The 24,397-nt window shown below is 44.6% G+C and overlaps 1 protein-coding gene across 1 annotated transcript in view; it reads right to left on the reverse strand.

Moving 5' to 3' along the window:
• The window catches only part of UTP20 (UTP20 small subunit processome component), a gene marked incomplete in the record, with an annotated part of 2,478,305 nt that overhangs the window by 254,812 nt on the left and 2,199,096 nt on the right, over positions 1 to 24,397 (reverse strand).

The raw sequence follows: 24,397 nt of genomic DNA on the forward strand, positions 1-24,397 counted from the left end.
TAAAATTGCTTATACTCCAGCTACCTTTTCTGTCCATGTAATTCTGCCAGCCTCTCTCAATATTAACGCACATGAAAATACATACACAGGAAGCAGCGGTATATATGAGTCATTATACCTAAACTCACCAACTATGCAGTCTATACTTCAGTACTGTGATATTTTTCTGAGAATTTGCTTAAAAATACTAACCTGTTAACTAACTATAACTGTACACTGGCATAGACCAACAGGCCTACGCAGCTCTTAGACTGCTCAGTTATCAACTTTTTAATCAGAGATGTCAAGCATACACATTCTTATAAATTCAATAATCAAAACCACATTTCAAATGAGTTGTCACAATGTCCAAACTAAACCCACCATAGTTCTCTGAAAAGTGATGTAAATGTCATTTTTCAAAGTTTAGTAAAAAATGCAGTTTTTGAGTAGTGCACATTGCCATGCATGTATCTGAGATGCTGCTGCCACTACCTTCATTACTATTCACTTGTGGAATGTGTTATGCAAGACAGTATCCAAATCTTGTCTTGGAAATTGTACAAGAAAATCTGAAAGCAATGCAGAAATGGAGGTATTTGTAGGCAGGATCAAACTAATTCCAGAATGGAAAAAAGGAAATACAACATTTCCAAAACAGCAAGTGTAAGTGCATCTACCAGTTCTTGTCATATTAAGTATAAAAGTTATTTATTTAGGTTTTTATTTTTTTATTTGTTACCCAGATAAGCTGACTGGATACAGATGTCCTTTTTCAGGGTCAACTCTGGAACACTGTCTGGCTAATTGACTTACTCAGAGTTGCAAAATTTACAAATGGAAGTTGAGGAAATCAATAGCATGTCATAATCTTAACCATTTGGGCTAAACTTCTAGTACCAAAAATATAAAGCATCTTTATTGTAAAACAGACTGAAAAGACTGTTTCCATATAAAAATAAGATTTTCAATATCTCTAAAGTTGGATATAAAAATGTTAAAATTATATTCGTTAAAACACAAAGTGCAGCTTAAATGACAGTTTACAAAGCTGTATAATTCTCTGAAACTTTCATGACAACATGACAGACCATTTTGGAAGTATAGCTGTTTATACAAAGGAAGCAAAAATAAACATAAGTGGCATCTTTGAAAACAGTCAAGACTAAAAAGGTTAAAATGTTTCTAGGGGATGGAGAAGGAATAAAAGCCATAGAACTAGTCTATAGTAGCTTTCATAAGCCTGAGAGTTTCTCTGATGGCAATGTCATCTAGACGGGAGTTGTAGGATGGGCTTGAAGGAAGCTGAGGAAAATCAAGTCACACAACCACACCATCCTCAGCAGGGATAATAACACTGTGCAGTGCTGAAGTGTCAAAATCACATATCATGTCAAACAGCAGGCTGCCAGCACTCAAACAGGGACAAGAGAGGCTTACATGGAACCTGGTGTGGGAATCAAGATGTGTTCTCTAGGGAAATGATCCTAGAGGGATCCTACAAGACTTTACACTGCATGAAGTTAAATTTCTGAGCACAGACCTCCAATGTGGAAAGACTCAATGAACTTTCCTTAACCTATACTACAGAAAGTCTTTGGGAAGGAAGATCAAAGGAGAAGGGTCCATGGCCACTGATATTCAGCAAAGCAACTTAAAGGACCACTCCTCAGAATCAGGCAGGTCATGTGTGCACGGTCTAGTCAATCAAGCTGGGAATGGGTGGTAATGACACTGTCTATGAAGGAAGCTATGGATGCAATTCATATACTCACCTCATTTTCTGTTAAGACAGAATGCAAGTGTAGGATTAATTAAGTTTTCACTGCATAAGGATGACAGCGAAGCTGGATGGTCATTGCTGTAATGGATTTACTCACAGGGGGGGGTTGGCTGCTGATGGCGCGCCGTTAGAGTCCTAGAGCTGCACTGCTAATCCCAATAAGGAAACTTCAAATACCATCAAACTTATGGATCATGAGATAGAAGTTTCTCCATGGATGAATTGGTGGCAATTATGCCATTGCTTTATATGATGGTCCTCTATAAGGTACCAGAAACAATGGTGCTGGTCTTAGCTCATTAGTTGGTGGCTCAAAGAACTAGGATGTTTCTCAGTTCTAGGTAATGAACATGAGAAATTTCAAATTATGGAAGTCAGGCTCAATGTTCTAACTGTGACGGCATAACAAAAAAAAAAAACTGAGACATGGGCTAGGCATGCTTTTCTAGTGTGGCAGACAATGCCATAATGTCGACATCCTAGAGACTTGTACATCCTTAAACTGGTTGTTTTCTGAGAAAGAAAGAAAAAAAATTAGAATACAAACAAAGATGACCCCAATGACAAACTTACCAAGGAGCCTCCTACATGTCTAACATGGAGTTAAAATACTAGGCACTTATATGACTACAAATCTATATTATCACCTTAAAACAAGAATTCAACTGGAATATTGTCAGCTCTTGGCCGCAAATTATCAATAAAATGGTACAACTACCCACTAAGGTACTATAATTATAAAGCTTAATTCTTGTAAAGCCCTTATTACGCCTTGTTGTGAATAAAAAAGGGCAGCTCCAAAATTACCCCAGCCATCTGAAACCAACTTTCCCTACCTTCTAGAAATGACCAGAGCTACTACCTCAAAGTTTTCAAAGGAAACCAATTTTTACCTATGTGTTTACAACAAAGTAGTCAGAAACTACAGTACTCAATCCAAAAACAATTTAAAGCCAAACGTAATACAACAAAATCCAACAAAGACACCTTTATCAATACTCTAACCCAATATAACTGGTATATATTAAAATCCATGCCACCTGATGCAGCTGTCTCACACTTTAATACAACCTTTAGAAATATTCTTCGCCTAGACGCTATATGATCGAAGAAGCAAATCAAACTGTGCACCCTATTATATCAACCAATATAAACACCAAAAAAATCCAATACTTTTTTTGGTCACCACTATACAAACTAATACATCCAAACCAACACACACACTCTTATTTCTAACACTACTGCCTCTTACACCACCTCAGTTCAACTACTACCTTATATAGACAGTACTATCTCCGATTTATAATAGTATCAATTCACCCCCCCCCCCCAATCTTGTCCTAAAGAATCACATTCATTCGCCTTCCTTCCAGTCTCCACTTCTACTATAAGAAAACTTCTATTTAAACCAAACTCTTTGGTTGCTGACCAACTCCAACTTCCAACAGAATACCTAAAAATAGCAGCTGATGTTGTAGAGTTCCCTGCATCCAAACTAATAAAACAATCCATATCAGAGAGATATATCCCATTCATCGGGGGGAAAAACATGCAATGCCACTCCAGAAAGGTGGCACATCAGAGTTTTCAGCTACTGACCTACTGCCATCCTCAAAAATATTACAAAGATGCATCTACACACAATTTATGCAGTACATTAATTCTAAAAACCTTCTCTCCAAAACCCAGCATGGTTTTAGACCTCACCACAGTGCTACCATTGTAATTTTATCCCTATCGTGAACCAGTGTAGGAAAACTTTTAGTTATGTACTCACCATAACTTCAGATGTTTGGGATCCATCTCGCCTACATTCTGACTGATGGGTTCGGAGCCGATCCCTCGGCTCCGACTCGGCACGCTTATGCCAAAGAGCGAAGTCTCTTATTGGCTGAGCCTACTATATCCCAGGATGCACCACTACCAGTCCCCCAGATCTAGTTTGTCCGCATACATGCACACATGCATACCCTGCTTATATAACATCGTCAGATGAAACAAGATAAAACAGTAGAACTCAAAACCGTTCAATCTCTTCTGATCTCCAAGGCAGGGGGAAGGAGGGTGGGTATTAGAAATGTAGGCGAGATGGATCCCAAACATCTGAAGTTATGGTGAGTACATAACTAAAAGATGTTATGTGATCCTATCTCGCCTACATTCTGACTGATGGGACAGCGTCCCTAGCACCTGAATCCTGGGTGGCTCACTGGAAAACACTCCTGAGTACCGTGGAACCAAATGAACCTCGTCCTCTAGATGCCACATCCAATTTGTAGTGAGAAATGAAAGTGTGCGGATTGGACCAAGTAGCCGCAGCACAAATTTCCGATATAGCGAGCTTGGAATGAAAAGCTATAGAAGTAGCCATAGCCCTGGTAGAATGAGCTTTGATGGATGTTGTAAGTTGCTTATTCGAAGAAGAATAAGCCTGAGTTATGCAATCTCTGATCCATTTGGAGATAGTAGCTTTTGTGATAGTTTGGCCCAATTTATTATCTGAGAAGGACACAAACAACTGGTCTGACTTACGAAGTTGCTGAGTCCTGTCTAAATAGAAGCGTAATTGCCTGTGAACATCCAATTTATGGAGAGTGTATTCTGCTTCATTGGAGAATTTTGGGAAGAAAACTGGTAGCTCTAGAGGTTGTTGGAGACAGAAACTAGAACAGACCTTTGGAACAAAGGATGGATTAGGCCTAAGTGATACTCTATCCTTGTGGAAAATCAAGTACGGTGGCTTAATAGACAGGGCTTGAAGCTCTGAAACTCTTCTTGCAGAAGTAATAGCAACTAAGAAGGCAGTTTTCCAAGACAGATATTTTAACTCACATGTAGCAGCCGGTTCGAAAGGGGAAGATGTTAATGCGCGAAGCACCAAATCAAGATCCCACGGAGGTGCAGGATGAAAAATTGGGGGTCTTAATAAGCTCGCACCTTTAATGAAAGTTTTACATAGTCTGTTGCTCATCAAAGGAGGATCCATGGATTCGTGGAATTTAGAGATAGCCGCTAGTTGGACTTTAATAGTTGAGACAGAAGATCCTTGATTAAACAGGGATGTTAAGAATTTCAAAACCTCTGGGACAGGAGCAGAGATAGGGTCTAAGCCCTTGAGTTGAGCCCAGATAGCAAACCTCTTCCACTTACTGAGGTACAATTTGTTAGTGGTGGGTTTGTGGGCGAAGATAAAATGTGAACAACTTCGGGTCTAGTGTGTGCTTTCTAACTAAAGTCGGAAGTGGAGGAGCCAAGCTGTCAATTTCAAAGATTGAAGGGACTGATGCCGATGTCCCAACTGATGGATTAGCAAGTCCGAATTAGGTCCAAAGTCCACGGATCGTCCACCGCATGCTTCTTCAGGTAAGGAAACCATACCTGACGAGGCCAGAATGGGGCAATCAGTATCATTGAGGACCCCAATTGAGAAGCTTTTTGAATAACTTTGGGGAGAAGTGGAATTGGAGGAAAGGCATAAAGAAGCCCTGTTGGCCAAGGTTGTGCTAGAGCATCCATAGCTGGTACTCCGTGATGTGGGATCAAGGAGAAGAACCTTTGGCACTTGGTGTTCAGTGGAGTTGCAAATAGGTCGCAGCACGGCGTCCCCATCTCCTGAAAACCTGAGCTGCTACTGTGTGGTTTAGAGACCATTCGTGAGGTGAGAGAATTGTCCTGCTCAATTTGTCTGCCAATATATTTGACCTTCCCGGGATGTGGGTCGCTACCAAGAAGCGGTTGGTAGCTACAGCCCATTCCCACACCCTCATGGCCTCTCTGCAAAGGGGTCGATCTGGTCCCTCCTTGTTTGTTCAGATACCAGACCACCGACATGTTGTCTGTGTGGATGGCGATGATGCCCTGAGGAAGAAATTTGTGTAAGGCCTGTAGTGATAGAAGTACAGCCCTCATCTCCAACACGTTGATGTGGAGGAGAGCTTCGTCTGGAAGCCAGGAGCCCTGAACTAGCCTGCCCAGACAATGCCCCCCCCACCCGATCTGGGAGGCATCTGTCGTCAGGGTAACCACTGGAGAGGGAAGAACAAAGGGTTTTCCTTGATCCAAGTTGGATGTCTGAAGCCACCAGCGAAGGTCCCTTTTGCATATTTCCGTGATCATGATGTGATGATTGAGAGGAAGATCTTGAAAGGACCATTGAGTTGACAATAGCCACTGAAGAATCCTCATGTGTAATCTCGCCAGAGGAACTAAAAGGACCGTGGCAGACATTGAGCCTAAAACTTGTAGAACCATCCTGGCTGGGGCTTTGGATCTCGAGATCAGAGCTTGAACTTGGCCCTGTAAAGTTTGGATCCTTTCGGCAGGAAGAAAGACGCGCATCAATCTTGAGTCTATCTCTGCTCCTATGAACCTTATCGTTGAGAGGGCAGCAAGACAGACTTTGACCAATTGAATGTAATCCCCAGGGTAATACCCAGGAGATGGTGGCTTTGAGGTTGTCCATTAGTAGATGCCTGGTGGTGGCAGTCAGGAGCCAGTCGTCCAGATAGGGAAACACTTGGAATCCAAGACTTCTCAGGTGAGCCGTCACTACTGCCAAACACTTGGTGAACACCCTGGCGGCTGTGGTGAGACCAAAGGGCAGAGCGCAAAATTGGTAATGACTGTCTCCCAGGCTGAAGCGCAGATACCTCCTGGACGCCTGATGTATCGGTATGTGATAATAGGCGTCCTTGAGGTCTATGGAGCACATCCAAACATCCTTCTCCAACAATGGGAGAATGGATTGCAACGTGACCATTCGGAATTTGGATTTCGTGACGGATTGGTTGAGTCTGCTGAGATCCAATATTGGTCTCAGGTCCCCTGTCTTTTTTGGCACTAAAAAGAACCTGGAGTAATTTCCTGATCCGATCTGGTCTGTGGGGACCGGTTGGATGACTCCTTTTTCTAGCAGCTTTAAAGTTTCTGCGGCTGCCATTTCTCTTTGACTGGGTGGTGGGTCTGGGATTCTTTTGGACGGTGGGGGCGAGTATGTGAATGGGATGGTGTAACCTCCGGCAATGATCCGAAGCACCCATCTGTCCTGAGTGATTGCCTCCCAGGCTTTTAGGTGCTTGGCAAAATGACACCCGACTGGCTCCGGAGCAGCACAGCCGGGCAATCCCTCATGACGTGTGGGAGGCTGAAGAGCCACGAAAGGACTCGCGGTCTCCAGAATTGCGGGGCCCTCTGCCGCCTCTGGGACAGCGTCTCCCTGAAAAATTTCCCCGTCCTCTGCCTCTGGAAGGGGAATCTTCCTGCTGTTGGGAGAAAAACTTGCGAGATTTGCGGAACCACATTTTCCCCCCTCCTTTAGCCTTGGGGTAAGGCCGAAAGGGAGTGGAATAACGGGCACCTACGGCAGATAAAGTTTTTCCCTCTTGCTCACAGCGGGTAAGGGTGTCTTTAACCTTGGGTCCAAACAATGAGGACCCATCAAAGGGAGCGTCGGCGAAGGAAGACTTGAAGGCCTCCAGAACTGACACAAGCGGAGCCAGGCTTGTCTCACGTGAGCCACGCCTGTGCCTGCCGCTCTACCCGCCTTCGGCCGCATAGGAAATGAGCCTCATGGACGAGTTAGAAATTGACGTAAGGATAGCCAACTGAGAGCTAACCGACTGGGCTAGCTGCTCAGGTAGGTTACCCGAGAGGGAATCTGACAACTCCTTGACCAGATCCCTCTGAAGCCTGGTAAAATGTGCCAAATAATTCAGAGACCTTAAAGTAAAGGCCGCTGAAGTCAGGGTGCGCTTCCCGTACCTGTCCATACTCCTAGACTCCTTATTAGGAGGATGGACGGACGTTGAAGCCTCTGCCACGTCCTGTTGTGTAGCAGATGCCACCACCATGGCATCTACAGCCACGCCTTTAGTGAGGAACTCTTTCTCAGGGGGAGCAGACAAAAATTTATTTGGACGAGAAGGGACTGGTTCCACGGTATCTGGATGTTCCCACGCCCTTCAACAAACTAAATCCAGAAGCTCGTCGAAGGGCGGAGACACCCAGGAGGCGGAGGGCTGAGCCCCAAAGGCCTTGAGGAGCACTGACTCGTCAGCAGAGGGGGGTTTGGATATCCAGCCGCCTCGTTGTTTGAGGATCTCTAAGATGTCTGCAAATGAGACATCATCCGAGGACGACTTCGGGGACCCCTCTGCATCATCCAGATCAGTGTCTGATGTAATAGACTCGGGGAGTCCACGTGCTTCCTCTTGCACGATCTCTTCCTTGGGGTTCCTCCGAAGACAACTCAAGAACCCTCAGGAGGAAAGGAACCCCCACTGGGGGTAACCTCAGGCCCCGGGGCTCCGCTGACTACGGACAGGGGAACTGCCAAAGACCCAGTCTCCACGCCCAGGGAAGGTGCCGGTAAAGCCGGAGAGATGGCCGAAGAGGACTTGGCCAAGGCACTCCTCATGGCTCTGAAAGCCGGACCCCCAGAATCCTGGGAGTGTCCGGTCCCCGGAGCCGTGATAGCCGACGGAAGTCCCGCAGCCGAAGCACCGAGGGGGAGGCTCGGAACCGAAAGCATAGGTCCCGAAACATCACCCCCGGGTCCAGCCGAAGACGTCCGCGTACCAAACTCGGACCCGAAGGCCCGGGTTGGAGTAAGGGTCGGAGCCGACCCTGAGATCTCCACCGGCTCCAACAGCACCTGCTCCGGAGCCGAAGCAGTCGGAGGAGGAATGGCAATGGGGTGGGCCAAGGTCATCGGCTCCGAAGCCAACTGGGTCGGAACCGAAACAAATTTTTGGAAGACTGGGGACTGGAACAGTCTTTGGAGCACCCTGTCTATATCAGAATCTGACATCCTCGAAGACCGAGAGGAAACAGAACGGGTCCGAGACGGCCTCTCCAACGGCCCCAAAGGGCTAGGGGACGGCTCGAGGCGACTCGATGAGTATCGGCGCCGAGGGAATACACACACCAGATTCCATCGGTGCCGAGGTGGACTTCGGCGCCGAGGAGGAAGTGTCTGAGCGGGCGACCCTTGTCGGCTCCGAGAGCAGTGGAGCCGACGAAGGTGACCCGCCTCTCGATGCCCCAGCCATCGGCTCCGAAGCCAGAGGAGTCGACACTGGTGGCATCGAGGCAGACCGTTCCGACCTCGGCTCCGAAGTCCTTGGAGCCGAAGGAGAGGCCTGCCTATGTCTCTTAGCGGTCGGATCCGACGGACTGGTCGGAACCGGCCCTTTCTTTGGCCGGAGAAGGAGAGGATGCCAAGGCTTCTTCAAATGAAGGCTTAATTAATCCCTTAAGAATTAATTTATTTTTCCTCTCCTGGAGGACCCTTGAGGAAAAAGCGTGACATACGCTACATGATTCCTGTAAATGTTTTGCCCCTAAGCAATACACACAGAGCGAGTGATCGTCCGTGATGGACATTTTGAAACTACATTTTACACATTTTTTAAAGCCCGAAGGCCTAGGATTCTGAGACATTCTAGGGAGAATTTCAGTAATCTGACTGGAAAAAAATACAATTACTGGTGACACCCCTAAGTATAGGCTTACAGTTATCACTCTCAAATGACAAGGGACTTTGAAGACCCTGTAAGAACAAACAGCTACCAAAAACTTAAAGCCTTTTTACTATATGTGGATATAGGAGGGTTGATTAACCGGGAAGGCCCTAAATGAAGGGGGCCTGCCAAACTCAACCCAATCACACAACAAAAATTCACAACAAATCCAATCCAATCACACAACAATGTAAGAATAGCTGTTAAAACAGCTTTTTGAGAGAAAACAGCAAAAACTGACAGAAAAAGTTAGTCAAAATTAACTACTCAGCTCAGCCAGCTCGAGACCACGTCTTCACAGGTTAGCGGCAAACGAGATCTGGGGGACTGGTAGTGGTGCATCCTGGGATATAGTAGGCTCAGCCAATAAGAGACTTCGCTCTTTGGCATAAGCGTGCCGAGTCGGAGCCGAGGGATCGGCTCCGAACCCATCAGTCAGAATGTAGGCGAGATAGGATCACATAACATCAACAGTTATGTACCTTCACTATTCTTAGATTTAGCAAAAGCATTTGACACTGTATCCCACATCATCATCATCTTACTGAACCTTCTTCCCTCAGCCTCACCAAATCCTTTCCGTCACGGTTCCATAGCTATCTGACTAACAAGGCAGCAAGCAATCACATGGAAACAAAATCTCCTCCATCCCTACCAGTCACTGTTGACATCCCACAAGGATCACTGTTAAACCTTCTCTTATTCAACATTTTTATAAATAATTTACATATTCCCACCCATCTCACTAGCAGAGCACAATATGCTGACAACTCAGTCCTTTTATGTACAGTCCTCATCTTTAGCAATACTACAGGACACCACCCAAATTCTTTCATTGCTATCTACACTTGGATAAAATATTCAAATCTACTTTTAAATCATAAAAACGTTATGCTCTTCACTACTAAACAATGCCAAAATGAAACAATACTTTAATATAACCTCATCCAACAGCACTAAAACAGAAACCGTAACCCAGACCAAACTTCTGCTCATCTTAATTGACAAGAACCTCAAATTTGGCCAACACATACTGATAGCCATTAAAAAAAACACACCAGAAACTCAGCTTCCTCTAGAGAACCAAACACTACCTGACAGATGATGCAAGACAAACAAGCATCCATCTATGCCTCACCTATTCTTACACATCTAAATACTAAATAAACCTAAATTCTGCTTATTGCAATAAAGTAGCCAAATTTGTTGCCAACCTTACATAAAGGAGTCAACACTGCAGGATCCTGAAACAACTAAACTGACTTCAGCCACCCAACTATATTTAACATTCAACTTATTACAGTGCACATTCTTGTATATAAAATGTCCAACACTACAAGATAACCTTTACTACTCTCCAAGTGGTGAACTTCGCTCAACCAGTAAACTCCTAGTAATCACAACAAAGTCTAATAACGCAAAACAGTCCATGAAACTTTCCTTTACTAAACCAACACCTAAACCATGCATGGCTGTACCCATGTTCCTCACATGGGTAACTCCATTTTTTGTTACCTCTTACCTCCTTACCCCCTTTATAACCTCTATCCTGTTCTACACAACAAACCTCAGTACTCCTCCTTCATTACCCTATCTTAATCCCTACTTTACACTTATTTCTTTCTGATAAGAATGGATTAGAGACCCCTTGTTGTGTGAGAAGATCCACCTTGTGACATAACTCGTGGTGATTTCCCCTGGCTAAGTGAAGAAGGGGAAACCAATGGTGTCTGGGCCAAAATGCAGTCACCAGCAAGACTTTGGAGGAGTCTTGCTTGATCTTGAGCACGACCCTCAGGATCAGAGGAGGGAAGGCAAAGAGAAACATCCCGTGCCAAGGAAAAGATACTGCATCCACCTTCCAGACCACAGGGCTAGGGACTCTGGCACAGAAAAGAGGAAGTTGTCTGTTCAAAGGGAGGCAAAAAGATCTACTAGTGGAGTACCCCACCGATTGACAATGTCCAGAAACACATCTCTGTAAAGCATCCATTTGTGAGCCTGTGTACTGGACTTACTCTACGCATTTGCCACTATATTTTGCTCTGAAGGAATGTAGACAGCCTGAAGAGTCACTTGATACTGGACAGCTAGATCCCAGACCTGAAGACAGTGTCCACCGCTGCTTGTTGATATAACACATCAGTGTGTTACTGTCTATGAAGACTTTGAGAGGTCCTAGAAGAAAAAGGGGAATGAAAAGCCTGAAGAGCATAAAGGCTCTCATCTCCTTTATGTTGAAGTGATCTGACCTCTGATGAGGAGGCCAGAGACCCTGGACCTTGAGGGAACCAAAGAAGGCTCCCTAGCTCCTGTCCAAGGCATATACAAAAAGTTACTTAAGATGGGACAAAAGATTGGAAAGGAAGTCCTAGGTTGACAGAAAGCTAATAAATCCACCACTGAAATTCAAGTTTGAGGCATGGAAGCAAATGAACTAGGAATTCCACTGGATGACAGTGTTGAAGCTACACTGACATGAGGAACCACTGCTGTTTTGAGGCAGCATAGGAATAGTGAAGGCAATGAATCCTTGAACCCTGAGAAAATCCCTGGCTGTGACTGAAGTCAGAGGAAGAAGAGACTGAAAAAAGGTGATCAGAGAAGAGAGCCTTTGGTGAAGGAAGGTAAGCCAGCATAGGAATGGTCTGAATCCTGCAACCAAGAAAAACATGATCTTGAGAAGGAACCAGGACTGATTTCTGAAAGTTTATGGTGAACCCCAAACTCTGTAACAGACAAACTGTAAACTGGAAGTGCTGAAGCAGGACATCGGAGGACAAAGCCTGAATTAGTAGGTCATATAGATAAAGAAAGATCTGAACACCTCTCTTCCTGCAAAAGACAAATACAGGAACAAGGCATCTGGTGAATACCCTTGGGGCAGTAAAAGGCCAAAGGGCACAGCAGAGAACTGAAAATGCAAGGAAGAAACAGGGAAATGTAAAGACTTCCTGAAAAGGGGATGAATGGGGATGTGAAGATAGGCATCCTTGAAGTCCAGGAATACCAAGAAAGCCTAGGGAAGAAGAAGAAATAGGGTTTGAAAGGACATCAGAATGGAAGGGACCTTTAAAAAGATGTTGAGCTGAGAAAGGTCCAGAATGGGTCTCCCTTCCCTTCAAGGGCAGGGGGCACAACTTGAATGGTGCCCTGAGTCAAAAGTCCCCGACGCAGTTCTGGACAGAAAGGAAGCTGCTCCTGAAGAGGCCGAGAGATACCCAGAAAAGAAGGAAGGGATTTCCATACCATGAAATTCCCCTGGCAGATGATGGATAAAATCTAAAAGTCTTCAATGACCCTTAGCCAATTGGGGAGGGACAGGGAAGGGATAAGGAAACCTGGCCTAGGGAAAGGGGAAGCAAATTGTCAGAACCTGGCTTGTCTTAAAAAGGAGGCTTCTGAGAAGTAGGAGTCTGAGTAGACTTAACAGGGGGTACACACCTAGAACCCTTATTACTTTTAGGAGGCTCTCTGCGAACAAAAGTAGATTTGGATGGATAATTCCTCTGAAATTTAGGGATGGGAGATAGAAAAATATGTTTCAATTCCTGCAAGACCTTGCTTTTATCCAGGAGGGACATGCAGGAAGCATCAGGTCAGCAATAACTACATTTAATAGAGTGGCAAGCCACCTAAGAGGTAGAACCCAGTAAAGAAAGGGCCAGGACCTTCCCTGCTGAATCGGAGAGGTCAGAAATTGCCTGAGAAGCTTGAGAAAAAGGGCTAAAGCACACCTGGTCATACAAGTCTGGTAATTAATAGCCCTAAAAGCCAGAGTGGCAGCAGTATATACCTTTTTGCCAAGATGCTTTGTGACTCTACTGTTCTTATCAGAAGGAAGTAGTTTAATGGATGGCAAACGTTTAGAAGGTTTGTCAGAAGAGACAGACACTACAGAAAGATAAGCAGACGGACATTTGTACAAAAACTTACAATCATCAGGCACTTTGTAAAATCTCTCAGGTTTTTTAGGGGATGGAGGTTGGGAATCAGAGGCAACAGAAGCCGCTGATAATGTATCTATGATGGCAGCCAATACCAGAGTTACAGCAGAGGGCTTGGGAGACTCCATCTGGAGGAGTTCATAATACTTCTTTTGAATATCAGAAACCTGGGAACAGCCCCACTTGAACTATTCCATTATTTGATAAATAATATCCCCAAAGAATAATTCTTCTAAGGGAGAGTCTGGACTAAAAGATTCTTCCTCCTCAAACCCATAATCCAAGGTAGAAGGGAATTGAGAAGAATATGCCAAAGACTCTTCCCTGGAATCCAAATCCTCATCAGAGGACTTCTGCCTTTTAAGAGGAGTAGAGGACCAGAGAAGATCAGGTAAAGGAACTCTTTGAGGAGGCTTTAAGGCCATTAAGGCATTAAGCAACCCTTTGATAAAATCATGGCATTTACATTGGGATCCTTAACAGCACGGGAAATATGTTTTTTTTTCTCCTTGTGATGTCTTGTCTGAAAATCCTTAGGAGGTTCCGACCCTTGCTGACACTCAACCAATGTAGTAGGAATCTCCTCCTGAACTACAATTTGCAGTATTCCCCCTCAGTCCCTCAGGTATAATCAGCTGAGGATCCCCCTCAGCATCTGGAGCAGACGTCTGCAAAGCCTCCGAGGACGTGGGAGAAGCCGGATCCATGTCGGCCTCCAACAGGGTTATGGCAGAGGAATCCGAGACAACAGGACAATCCTCTGGGTTTTCACTAGCCTAGAAAGAGACGTCTGGGAGAGGCATGACACCACATAATTCAGACCAGAGTTTTCTGGCCTTTTCTTTGGCAGGCAGCTGACCTTTGGTACAGGAAGACTCCGCCACAGCACCTTGAGCCAACAGTTTTAGTAGTTTAAGACAGTTGATCTCCAGGTAAATCGACAAGGAGGAGTGATGACTATGTAGGGTCTTAGGGGCCAAAGTTTGGCAGACAGAACACTGCATATGGTCATAAGAAGCACCCAAACAGAAGAGACACTGCTTGTGACAATATTTATGGGGAATCTACCTCCTACACTGACATTTTTCCTTTCTGGTTGACTTGCAACCCACCAAAATAAAAAAGAAGAAACCGCAGTGGGGCACTTATATGAAACATGTCTCAGTAACCAGTGCAGAAAGACTGTTCAGACCGATGATCAATGATGGTGGTTGGACTGGTGGCAATGACATTCTGAGGTATCTATGTCTATACATCACCTTTGTGCATTACGCCTAGAGTGTCAAGCATATGTGTGACTATATAACATCTATATATTCCTAAGGCTTTCGTATACTGGCCAGATATCAGGCTACCTTTGGCAGGAAATCCCTTATGTTAAGAATACTGCAATAGTGATATGGAAGGAAATATTCAAAACATAGTACAAGTGGCAGGTCCAGGTACTTTATTAGAGCTTACTTCTTGTTTTATCAGGGTATCACTGGAACTTATAACTTCCTCAGTCTTAATGAAAAGATTACACAGGAGTTCCTTACGGGAAGAGTAGAAAAAGGATACTTATACATGTAGTAACCTCAACAGCTGACCATCAGTAAAATCGTATTCAGTGGGAAGTTACTTGGCTCCTATTATGTCATGTGACACAGTTGGAGCACACTGCCTTTAAGGATCACAAAACAAAAACATCCCTCTCTTAGTGTTCCATCATGCAGTAATAAAAAGGAAGTGCAGATCCTTATCTCATGAGCCCTTTCCCATCAGAGGACTCAATTCAATTAAATGCAAATCTTGTTGCACTGTTTTCACAAAGCACTCAACAAAGTGGACTCAGTAGTCATCCTGATGAATAGGGCTCAAAAAGGAGACCTACTGAAATAACTAGAAGTCCACGGAGAAACAGGGTTAACAATCAAAATTATACTGCCTGACGTTTTTCCAGAGATATTCCAAGGACAAACCAGATCTTAATAAGGTTTAATGGTGTGATAAAAGCCTCCTACCTGAGATGTGCTTCAAAAGTTGGCATTACAGCTAACTACATAATTTTACTGCCTTTTAGCTGTATCTTCATCCAGCAAATATTTACAAAACAGTTACTTTCTGGAAGGGAAGAAGTCAAAAATTTCAGTCCCTACTAGTGGCATTCCCTAACTCAGACCTGGATTTAGACGTGGCATCCAGGACAATACTTGTAATCTGCTCTGCTAACCCACCTTCTGTCTGAAGGTTACATCTAGGCAGTAACTGTCTGGTAAAAACAGCAACCATAAGAGTGTAGCATTATAAAAATGGTACACTGTCTTAGAATAACAGTGTAGCTTTAGACACGCTTGCCTGCCTTTCTAGACAAAGAGTCATACAGAATGACAACTAAGCAACAATAACCTGGTAAAGACTTTTCCTGCACCGGCATAGGTAAAGTAAACAAAGATTTTTGGACTGAATGTAGCAGTGCCTGCTGTACTGCATCCTAGGATGCTTAATATACAACCTATTGAAAAGTGCCTTCCTTGCAATGAAGCACTCTGGGGAATTAAGCTGGTATCTTGATTATCACTGATCAAAACATGCCACCTTTGGCAAAAAAAAACAAAACAAGGAAAGAGTGTAGAATCACAAAACTAATTTGAATGTCACCGAAGTGACAGGCTGCTGTGCAAGAATCATGAGTAGTATGCATTTGAAGGATACAGATAGCGTGCATGTGAGTGAGTGAATGAGCAACAGAAATGTAAACGCCAGAGTTTTTGCAAAAAAGGTGTAAGACCACCAAAATATGCAGACAACAGCACCTCCATGTTCATGAGAAAAGTAATACTTTTGTGGCAAATGAAAACAGACAATGCAGAAGCATTTCACTCCCCACACCTAAAAAAACAAATACCAACAGTACAGACTGGTAATTGGGGACTGTACAAGCATTGAGCAAGGCAAGTATGTATGAAGTGGTCAAGGCGTGTGTATGCACGTGCCACAACACTAAGCAAATGCTAGGACACGTGAATGAAAAGTACAGTTGTGTACACGTACCATAAATGTAGATGTTCGAGTGTATTCACTGCTGCAGTCATTACACTTGGGGATATCCTGCTGGCAGGCTACCCTCAGTCGGCCTGAATTCCAAAGTCTAGGTCCGGTGTCGGTTGCTGTCGCCTCTTCCCTGACGTCAGTGCACCAGGGGTATAAAAGATGCAGCCGATGCCATTTTCTTCAGTTTTTCTTGCCCCAGATGTCAGGTGCCCCCAAAAGGGTAGGCTAAAAATATGCCAATAAAACATGCCTGCACCAAAATATATAATACCTTCATCTACAAGCAAATACGCCACATAGGTTGTATAGATTAGAGAAGTGCAGATAAGTTGCAGCAAAGATATGGGGGATGGTGGGTAGGTAACATGGACTGCAACAGTGAATACACTCGAACATCTATATTTATGGTGAGTGTACACAACTGTACCATGTTCTTTGTGTTTCACTGTTGCAGTCATTACACTTGGGTTAAAACCCAAAGCTATGGTTGGGAGGCTGGAGCTAAATAGCATTAAGAGCGGCTATGAGGCCCTGCAGAAATGCAGTGGCAAAGCCTGCCCTGGATTTAGAGTAGAGTAGTAAATGATGGTGCTTTGTAAAGGTGTGCACTGAACTCCAGGTAGCAGCCTCTAAAATGTCTTTAGTTGGTACTCCCCTGAGGAAGGCTGCTGAAGTGGCTGCTGCTCTAGTTGAATGTGGCCTAATGCCCTTAGGCACTGGCTTGCCATGTTGTGAATAGCAGAAACAAATGCAGTGGCCTATCCACTTTGAAATAGTCTGCTTTGAGATAGCCTTTGCTTGTGATCCTGCAGCATATGCCACTAGTAGTTGCTCTGCCTTTCTGAAAGCTTTGGTTCTGTCCAAGTAGAAGCGTAGCTGTCTGTGTATGTCCAAAGAACGCAGAATTCTCGCCCCCTTATTCTGTGGGTTTGGATAAAAAGTAGGCAGATGAATAGTTTGGTTAAGGGCCACACTGGACACTACCTTAGGCATAAATGTCAGGTTTGTCCTCAGAGAAACCCTGTCCGGATAAAAATGATAAAAGGTTCCACAGCCATGAATGCCTGTAGCTCTGAGACTCATCTTGCAGAGGTTATTGCTAGGAGAAGAGCTGTTTTCCAAGATAAAAACTTTATATCAGCTGTAGCGACTGGCTCAAAAGGAGGCAGGGAGAGTTTTTCCAAAACATAACTGAGGTCCCATGCTGGTATTGGTGATCTCCTTGGAGGCCTTAAGTTTTTGGCTCCTCTGAGGTACTGCCTTAACAAGGGATAAGAAAACATTGGTGGCTCTGTATTGTAATGAGCCGAAATGGCAGAGGCATGAATTTTAATTGATGAAAAGGATAGGCCTTTGTCCAGCATCTCAGTTACGTATTGCAAAATCTGAGGAATATTTGGTACAGCTGTGTCAATTCCTTGTGCCTGGTTCCATTTCCAGTGTAAGATTTTCTGGTACTAGGCCTTCTGGCCTTCAAAATGACGTCCATTACAGCTTTAGTGAGAGGTGCGTTTTGTATCACTACATTATCCGCCATGCTGCCAGATTTAAGGTCTGTAGTTGGCTGTGCAGGATCTGATTGTTTTGTTGGGATAGTAGATGAGGTATTTGAGGCAGGGTCCAAGCCGGGCATTGAGACATGTTCCTTAGGATTGGATACCAGTGCTGGCGGGGCCAGTCTGGGGCAATCAGTATCATCTTTGGCTTCTCTTGTCTGACCTTTAGGAGTACCTTGTGAAGGAGAGGCAGTGGAGGAAAGGCATATACTGCTAAGCTTTTCTAGCTGAAAGATAGGGCGTCCATTTTCCATGCTTGTCTGTGATAAGTCCTTGTGCAGAATCTTTTTAGTTGGTAGTTGTGAGGAGAGGCAAAAAGATCTATATCTGGGCATCCCCATTTCCTTGTTATCATGCTGAAGACTTTTGGATCCAATTTCCACTCGTGGGGATCCATGAGGTTTCTGCTTAGTTCGTCTGCCAGAGTATTTATCTTTCCTGGCAGGAATTGTGCCTGCAGATGTACTTGGTAAGTCAGTGCTGTGTCCCACAAAGTCATGGCTAGTCTGCAAAGGGGGTAAGAATGAGTGCCTCCCTGCTTGTTTATATACCACATGACTGTGGTGTTGTCGGTCTTTATCAGTAGTTGTCCCAGATGAAGTAGGTCCTTGAAGGCTGTCAGGGCATTCTGAACAGCTAGCATCTCTTTTTGATTGATATGTAGATGCATTTGATTTGCGGACCATGTGCCTTGAATACATCTTCCTGCCATGTGGGCCCCCCAGGCATAATCTGATGCATCCGTTGTTAATGTCTGCCTGGCTGGGGGTAAAGTGAATGACTGTCCCTTGTTCCGGTGACAAGCCTTCGCCCTGTGAAACTCCTGTTGCAGGCAGGGAATGAGGGTAATTATTGTTTCCAGGCTGTGGCAATGTTGAGTCCAAACACTTTTTAGGTACCATTGAAGTTTCCTCATAAGCAGTCTTGCATATGGAATTAGTGGAATGCAGGATGCCATGAAGCCCAAAGCCTGCAGAATGTTTCTTGCAGATAACTGGGCCTTTGCTGCCAACAGGTTGAAATAGGTAGTCAGTTGCCTTTGTTTGTCTGGTGTGAGATAAGCCATCTGGACAGTTGTATATAAGCTTGCACCCAGGAATATTATCTCTTGAGAGGGTACAAGTTTTGATTTCTTTTCGTTGACTGTGTACCCTAGGCCTGTTAGAAATCTCTTTACAAATGCCAGATGCTGTAGTAGAATGCCCTTGTTCTCTGCTTGAATGAGGCAGTCGTCCAAGTAAGGCTATATCTGTATTCCTCTTTGTCTGCAGAATGCAATTACTGGTGCCAGGCACTTTGTGAAGACCCTGGGCGCAGTAGATAAGCCAAAGGGCAGTGCAGAGAATTGGTAATGAGTTCAGCCAGCTTTGAATCTGAGGTATCTTCTGCATGTTTGTCTGATTGGGACATGCTGGTATGCCTCTTTTAGGTCTAAAGTCACAAGCCAAGCCTTCTTGCCCAGCATGTGCAGAAGCTGCTGTAGAGTCAACATTTTCAATTTTGGTATATCCAGAAATGTATTTAGAATAGATAGGTCCAGTATTGGTCTCCAGGTCTTGTCCTTTCTTGGTACCAAGAACAGTCTTGAATAAAATCCTTGTCTCTGCTCTTGCTCTGGTACTTTTTGAATGGCCCTCATGTCCATGAGGGATGAGACTTGCTTTTGTGCCTCTGCCCATTGATGTTTTGGCAGGTCTGGCCAACCGTTTGTCCTTGGCAGGGTATGGAAGTGAAACTTGTAGCCCTGTGACACTATGTCTAGGACCCATTTGTCCTGGGTTATTATGTGCCAGTTTTGAGAAAAAAGTGCTAGTTTTCCCCCTAAAGGTACTGCCAGAAGATAAGTGCTTGGTGCAGGCAGGGGGAAGTCATTGGGACTGTTTCCTGTATGGCTGTGATTTGTCTTCTCCACTTTTGGAGGTAGAAGCACCCCATTGTTTAGACCTGTACGAACCTTGGGCTGGGATCTGCCTCTTGGGCATCTGTATCCGCCTCTTTGTGGTCTGTATGACACTGGAAAGGACCAATTCTTTGTAGGCCAGTGTCTGCGAAATCTTGGAGGCTGAACCTGTAAGAAATCCTTAACCGTTTGCATAGATTTAGCTTTGTCCTCCATTTTAACACCTCTTCTGCTTTAATACCAAAGTATCATGCTGTAATGGGGCATCTAATAATTTTGCTTTGACATGATCAGGCAGACTTTGTTCCTTTAACCAAGCATGTCTCCTGATGACAGAACCTGTAACAGCGGCTCTGCAAGAGGCCTCCAAAGAATCAAGACCACATTGCAAAGTACGCTTTCCAACTTGTTCAGCTGCATTAAATAAATCCTGCATTTCTTTGTTTTCTGCACATTCAGAATTTGTCAACATTTTCTGTTTAAGCAGTGACATAATATATTGCTGATATTTGAGCATATGAAACTGACAATTTAAAGCCCTTATAGCCAAGGTAGCGGAAGTGTAAATCTTTTTTCCCCATCTGTCCAACGCCCTAGAAACCCTGTCAGAGGGGGTAGGGGTTTTTTACAGTGGAAGCCTTGACCCCTTTGCGACCCTGAGAGATAGTTTCTGGGTCAGCAGCAGGGTTTTTGAAAAGGAATTTATGAGAGTCAGGAACCCTGTAGTACCTGTCCAGCTTAACTGGAGCTGGAGGCAAGGAGTCAGGGGTTAGACTGGACTCTGAAAATACATCATCAACAATGTCTAACACAGGTGGAATAGCTAGGGGCCTGTGTTGTGGTAGTAAAAGGAAGTCTCTGAGCCTTTTCTTAGATTCTGAAAAATATTGGCTCTCCCAGTGGAAATGCTCCCTCATGGTATGCAAGGTTTCCCCAAAAGAGTAATCCTCAGGAGGAGAGGCTGAAGGGATAGATTCTTCAGCATCAGAATCCTCATAGGGAGGAAGAGAGTATTCCTGATCAGAAGAGGAATCAGATGAAATGGAAACCTGATCTGAAGATTCATATTCTGTTTCTTGCCTAGGCCTTTTATCAGGTGGGGGATGGGAACCCCTGATCAAAGTAATTAAGTCTTCGGCCATTTTGAGCATCTGTTTTTTGGGCATGGAGGCCTGTCCATGAGCCTGTTGTACTTGTTTCTTTGTATTTAAGGGTGCTTTAGTCTTTGCCTTTGAAGCTGAAGTCGTTTTAATGTATAATTGAGTTGGTTTGAAAACACCCTCAGAAGCCGATGGCTGCTCAGCGGCTCCGGATCCATCTGAGGGAATAGTCTCCGAAGGTCCAATACCTTGAGCCTCCAGTGGCCTAGGCAACTCCACATGGGAGTCGGTAGCGGCCTGCAGGACTAAAGTAGCGGGCGTCAGGGGCTGCGAAGGTGCCTCACTGAGAACTGGCGAACTGGTGAGTCGCTTAGAAGAAGCCTCGTCGTTGGTTTTGGACCTCGGATGCCTGTCCTTTTCTTTTTCTTTGCGTTTCTTGTGAATTCCAGTAGTCGGATGGCTGTCCGACGACATCATATAATTAAATCTTCTGCCAAAATAGTGTAATGCAAAATCGTACCGACACTTAATAGTGCGTTGGTTAAATCTAGCAGAAAACCGACAACTAGCAACGTCGTGGTCAGGGCCTAGGCAAGGAATACAGTAAGAATGAAAGTCGTTATGAGGTATTTGCTTCCCACAAGATATACAATTAACTTTTTCTGACATTGGTCTGGAGCAAGAAAAAAGTTTCCCCAACAGGGTACTTAGCTTTTAATGAAGACTTTGGATCTGAAATTCGAACACGAAAATCTCAGGAGTCGGCCGACCGGCACTTGCGAACTGCTTTTGCTTCGGGCACCACGCGGCAAGAAAGACTGAAGAAAATGGCATCGGCTCCATTTTTTATACCCCTGGTGCACTGACGTCAGGGAAGAGGCGATAGCAACCGACGCCAGACCTAGACTTTGGAATTCAGGCCGACTGAGGGTAGCCTGCCAGCAGGATAACCCCAAGTGTAATGACTGCAACAGTGAAACATGAAGAACATCAGTGCATGCACACATGACAACACTAAGCAAATGCTAGGACATCTGAATGAAAGAGCACATACATATGCACCACGACATGAAGCAAATGCTATGGCATCTAAATGAAACACTGCATGCATGCGCCACAACACTAAGTGAATGCTAGGGCATCTGAATGAAGCAGTACAAGCACAGTCAGGATCTAAGAACAGGCACTCGGGATGCAAGTATGTGTATGAGAAAGGTTGTATAGCAGGCAGCACAATATGCCATCCACACCACAACTGGCAGCAGAAATTGCATAAATATACCATAACCTGTACACATATTCACAATATAATGGCACAAATGACAGCAAAACATGATATGATATGCAAACATGATGGACACATACCACCAGACAAACGTAAAGGAAAAGGAGTCCTCAACACAAAACTTGGGACACACAAGCAGTGAAAAAACATAGGGCAATGTTCCTTGCAAAATGTAGTGATATGCACTGTTAGGTCATTACTTATCTTTATTCAGCAGAAATTATGTATCTATAGCTTAGGATCAAAGTACACACATTACAACAGTGGCGGGCACGGCATGAATAGAATGGCCTTTCATTATGCTATTCCACACACATTAGGCAGTAAAGTAAACACTTGCATACATGTGGATGAGGCAGTATGTTACAAAAACAGGGATGCTTTAACCATGTTCAGCATGTGGAGCAATCCACATTTTTAAATAATAAAAAGAAAAATTTCAAAAATCTAGTGTGGAGGCAAACAGCCCTGTGTGATGAATAGGACAACCTCACCTAAGTGTCATGTTTAACTGCGGTGGTGGTGCTGTGGTAGCGTTGTTGCCTCACAGTAAGACGTCCTGTTCGATTCGCAGCTAAAGCGTCTTCTGTGTGGAGACATGCGTGAATGGGCATAACTTCGTTGAAGGTTGTGCGTCAGGGTTGGCGGAGACCAGAGTTTCGCTGTGGCGACCCCTAACCGGGAAAAGCCGAAAGACACAACAACAACCTAAGTGTCATGTTTAATCATACCCTCACCTCAGGCTTCATGCCCACTGAGTGGCGCACAGCTACAGTTATCCCACTCCACAAGGGGGGATCCACCTTGGATCCAGGGAACTACAGCCCCATCAGTCTTACGAGCCTGATCTGCAAGGCCATGGAACGTATTATCATGGAACTTATAAACAAAGACATTGGCAACCTTAAAACACTGGACCCCACCCAGAATGGGTTTGTGAAGGGCGGATCTTGTCTCTTGAACCTTACTGACTTCTTCGAATCAAGTCTCCAGAACCGTGGATGAGAGTAAGGCAGTCCACACAGCCTATCTGGACCTCGCCAAGGCCTTTGACACCATCCCCCACTCTGGAATCATAGATAAACTTACTAAGCTGGGCATTAATCCCTACGTCACCCGATGGGTTGCCAACTGGCTTACTGACAGAACCCACACTGTAAAAGTAACTGACTCCAAATCCAACTCCAGACAAGTGATAAGTGGAGTACCTTAGGGTTCAGTCCTGGGACCTCTCGTTTGGCATCTACTTCTCTGAAGTACAGGCCAACACTAAGGGCCTCTGGCTAACAAAGTTTGCAGATGACTGCAAACTGTGAGCCATTATTGAATCCCGAAATGATGTGGATAACTCTACAAACGGGCCTTACAGAAACAGATGCTTGGTGCCAGTGCCATGGGCTCAAGCTCAATGTCAAGAAATGTATCGTTATCCCATTTGGGGGAAAAAAAGGACCCGTGAATTACCACATAGGTGGCAGTACACTAAACACCGAAAGTGTGATAAGAGACTTAGGGACACAGGTGGACAGTGGTCTCACCTTCAATAACCACTTCGCCACAACAGTCAGGAAATCCTTCTATGTGGCACACCTCATCACTAAGGGCTTTTTATCCAGAAAAAAAGGAGGTCATTGTCCCACTGTACTCATCCATCATTAGACCCATTATAGAATACAACGTCCCATTTGGTATGTACCTCTCAAGACATCTGCAACAACTGGAAAGGCCGCAGAAATACCTCACTAAAAGAATCACAGGCCTAAAGCAGATGCCCTATGCTGACCGCCTTAAAAAACTCCAGCTATACTGTGTCGTATATCGTCTACTCTGAGGCAATCTCTACTCAACATACAAGGCCATGTCAAACCCAGAGCTGTTGGACATGCTACACTTAAAGAAATCCCAATCCCTCAGAGCCACACGCTCCAGGGATCTAAATCTTGTCATCACAATAAACAAAACATGCTAGAGGGATAGGTTCTTGACCCAGAGACTCCCCAGACTCTGGAACAGACTGCCCATACATGTCAAGCAGAGCGCCTCTTTGGCCCTCTTCAAAAGGAACCTTGATGATTGGATGGGAGAAAGGAAATTCACCCCGGGGATCATGTCAGTCACCCTGCTAGACAGGGGTCCAGGGAAGTAAATAGTGTGGGAAGAAATAGCCAGGGAATTGTTATGGCTAGGCTTGTATAGGCCCTAGGGCCGATAGCCTAGTACCAACCTATGAACCTAAGAGAGATCATCACATTCGAGGTGACATCCATGTTTTCATAAAGGGAGTTCGGGGAACT

The sequence above is a fragment of the Protopterus annectens genome, chromosome 11.part0, assembly GCF_019279795.1.
Source record: "Protopterus annectens isolate FY-2018-M chromosome 11.part0, PAN1.0, whole genome shotgun sequence".
NCBI classification, from domain to species: Eukaryota; Metazoa; Chordata; order Ceratodontiformes; family Protopteridae; genus Protopterus; species Protopterus annectens.